Below are 4,178 nucleotides of genomic sequence, written 5' to 3'. Positions count from 1 at the left end.
AATTGTTTTCCACATCAGGTTAATTACGATTATTTTCCTATTATAGAAATAATATGGGCTCAAATTGTTTTCCACATCAGGTTAAGATTATTTTCCTATTATAGGGCTGTGGTAGGCAGATTTCTAAGATGTTCCCCAACATTCTGGCCCCCTGGTGTACACGTCCTATATAATCTCCTTCTCTTGAAAATGGGTGGGATGTAAATATGGTGGAATTTCACTTCCACGCTTAGGTACTGATTAGTTGACCTTGAGTTCATCAAAAGGGTGATTATCTTGAATGGCACTGACCTAAGCAGGTGAGTCCAAATAAGTGGGCTCTTCCTGACATCAGAGAGATTAATTAGAAGCTGTCATGTAGTGAGGGGGTCATATGGCTAGGAACTAAAGGTGGCCCCTAGGAGCTGAAAGCAGTCCCTGGCTGACAGCTAGCAAGAAAGTGGGGACCTCAGTCCTACAGTCACAAGAAATTGAATTCTGCGAACAATTACATTGTTAGCAGACTTTGAAGGAGGACCTTGAATCTCAGATGAGATCATAGTCATGGCTCACGCTTTGATTTCAGCCTGATGAGACCCTGAGCAGAGGACCAAACTGGTTCATGCCTGGATTTCTGACCCACAGAAACTGAGATAATAAATTTGCCTGCTCTAAGGTACTAAATTTGCGGTGATCTGTTATTCAATAACCCCATTTTTCATTTTGGTGACTGAGCATGCATAGGCACTGAGTTTATCTTTTTTCTTGTGAATGGAAATTTGAGTTGTTTCTCCCCGTGTGCCCCCTTTTTTCTTTTTTGCTTCCCTGAACAATGCTACCATGAACATCCTTGTACATTACTTCTGGTGCACATTTTTAAGAGTTTCTCTAGGATTAGAATTATTGAGCCATAGAATATATAAATATTCATCTTTATAAGATAATGCCAAATTGCAAAAGTAGTTGTGCTAGTAAATACTTTTAGCAGCCAGCAGCAGTGTATAAGAACTGCTTCTCATTGATCCACATCCTTGTCAACACCTGGTTTTGTTAGACAGCTAAATGAATGATGAATGATTTTTCTCTAATGGTCTTGATTTGCAACTTCCTCATTATTAATGAAATTCAACATTTCTTCATATTTTATTGGCTATATATGCTTTCTCCTCTGTAAAATGCCTGTTTCTATCTTTTGCCCACTTTTCTATTGAGTTGCTTGAGCTTTTCTTTTTGATTTGTAGGAGTTCTTTATAATGTATGTTCTGTTTATTAATCTTTTGTAAATTACATGTATTGCAAACAATCTTCTAGCAGTTTGATTGCATCTTTCAAGAATACATGCAACTGTCTCAAGCTAGAATTATGCTGAGCCATTAAGCAAATTGATCACAGTAGAACTAAATTATAAATCAGTAATAAACATATCTGGAAAATTCAAAATTTTAAATATCAAACAACACACTTTCAAATAACCCATGGGTCAAAGAAGAAACCACAAAGAAAATAGGGAAATATTTTTTTAACTGGATGAAAATGAAAACATCAACATTTGTGGGATAAAGCTAAATTAATACTTGCAGTTGAGTTAAATGCTCTATTAGGAGGGGAAAAGGTCTAAAATCAGTGGTCTAAGTTTCTGCCTTAAGAAGTGAGAAAAAGAAAATCAACTTATACTCAAAATAAATATGAAGAGGCAATAATGAAAAGCAGAAGTCAAGACATAGAAAACAGCAAACAAAAGAGAAAATGAATTAAACCCAAAACTATTTTTTTAAACATATCAAGTCATTAAACCTTCACTAGATTGATTAAGGGAAAATGTGAAAAGACAAATTACCAATATTAGGAATAAAAATAAAAAAGTGCATCAATATAGATCCTTCATATACTCAAAAGCTAATAAGAATGTTATGAACAGTTTTATGTCAATGAATTTAACAGTTTAGTCAGTGGTTCTCAACCTCCCTAATGCCGCGACCCGTTAATACAGTTCCTCATGTTGTGGTGACCCCCAACCATAAAATTATTTTCGTTGCTACTTCATAACTGTAATGTTGCTACTGTAATGAATCGTAATGTAAATATCTGATATGCAGGATGTATTTAGGCGACCCCTGTGAAAGGGTTGTTCGACCCCCCAAAGGGGTCGCGACCCACAGGTTGAGAACTGCTGGTTTAGATGAAATAGACAAATTCTTTAAAAGACATACATTACTAAATTACAAGAAAATATAGAAAACCTAAATAACACTATATTAACTAAAGAAATTGAATGTGTAATCATGAACTGGAAGGAAACTAAAGGTCCTGATAGTTTTACTGGTGCATTTGATCATACTTAAACAAAAAAATACTAATCCTTAAAAAAAAAAAAAAAAACTTTCAGAAAAGAGAGAAGGTGGGCCGCTGGGATTGAGCGAGCTACAGACGTGCTACCCGCAGCCGTCACAGCTGCTTGGGCCTGCACAGGCCCACTGCCTGAGTGTAGAATGAGCTAAGGAGACTCAAACCCAGCAGCAATTCCACATAAAGCAGAAAATATTCAAGGAGATGACAGGTGGATGTATCAGCACAACAGATTTGTACTAGACTGTGAAGATAAAGAGCCTGATGGGCTGTTTGTGGGGGACTCCATGGTGCAGTTAATGCAGCAATATGAGATATGGCAAGAACTTTTTTCCTCACTCCATGCACTGAATTTTGAAATTGGAGGAGATACAACCAGACATGTTTTATGGAGGCTTTCTCCGAGACAGAAGTGCAGGCAGGTTCCTTTGCTGAGCCGTCCCTACCACAGAGCCAACAGGCAGTTGCCACATATGAATCTCCATCAACCTGGCTCATACTTTTTACCCCATCCTGGTAATCCCCTGAGACCCCGCCCCTCCTTATGTAAGCTCTACTAGGCCACTTCCAGTATCTTTTCCATACAACTGGTCTCCCATGCCTCATGCTTTGAACTTTCCTAAAATCTTTCAAACATACAGCAGCTGGCCTCAGCATGCCCCATACCTCTCAATAAGTGGCCCCAGGCTAAGCACTGGTTCACAGCTTGGCCTCTCCTGGGCACCCCCAAGCGCAACACAAGTAGCAGCCATCTGCAGATTGCTTTATAGCTCATGCTGTGTAGCCCCAGGCAGAGCACAGGGAATGGATGACTTTGCACTTACAGCCCACCACCTCCCCGAGTGACATACTTACGGGGTCCCCAGGCAGAGCACAGGGAATGGATGACTTTGCACTTCTCAGGAGGTTCCAGAGCCAGTGTACCTGGTGGTCAGCTTTCACCATGCTGGATTACAGCCCACCACCTCCCCGAGTGACATACTTAAGGGGCAGACTCAGTGAGCACCAAAACCCCACTGAAGCAAGTCCCACTCCATAGGATCAGCTCCTACACAGCAGCTCTTCTACTATAGTTGCAGTCTATCCTCACAACTGATTGGGCTAGGGGTCAATTCCTCCTAGTGATGCCAACATCAATCAAGGCCAAACTACAATAGGACAGTGCACACAGCTCACAAAGGGTGCCCACCTCTGGTGCCTGGGGAGGCTGAGCCACTGGGCCCTACAGGACACCTACTACACAAGGCCACTCTACTGAGTCTGGAAAATCCAGCAGGTCTACCTAATACATAGGAACAAACAGAGCCAAAATGTAGATACAAAGAAACATGTCACAAGTGAAAGAACAGGAGAAATCTTCAGAAAAATAACTTAAAAAACGGAAGCAAGAAATCTATCCGATACAGAGTTCAAAACAATGGTTATAAGGATGCCCCAGGCAATCGCGCAGCTATGGATGATGGCTTTGGAATCACTCCCTATCTGAGAAACTTTCTGCAGAGCAGATACAACTTACTCTTTGTAGCACCTTGGCTGAGAACCCTCTATTTTTCCTCATCCTCACATAACCTCTACTTAAATTTATTTTTCTAGACAATTCTTAAGAGTAGAATGAAAGAAAAAAATAAGTTTTCATCACATTGCAGTTGTAAAATGAAAAATAGCATTAATTAGAATAAACTGGAGCATATACTCATTTGTTTTTAAATTAATTTGACAAACTTTACAGGGACTTACTGAGTATTTCAAGGAATTTAGTGAGAACATCAACAACATAAAAAAGGACCAATCAGAAATTAAGGATATACTAACTGAAATAAAGAATAATTTACAAGGAATCAACAGTAGAGTAG

Source organism: Myotis brandtii, unplaced genomic scaffold (assembly GCF_000412655.1).
Source record: "Myotis brandtii unplaced genomic scaffold, ASM41265v1 scaffold517, whole genome shotgun sequence".
NCBI classification, from domain to species: domain Eukaryota; kingdom Metazoa; phylum Chordata; class Mammalia; order Chiroptera; family Vespertilionidae; genus Myotis; species Myotis brandtii.
This window is presented reverse-complemented; position numbering follows the sequence as displayed.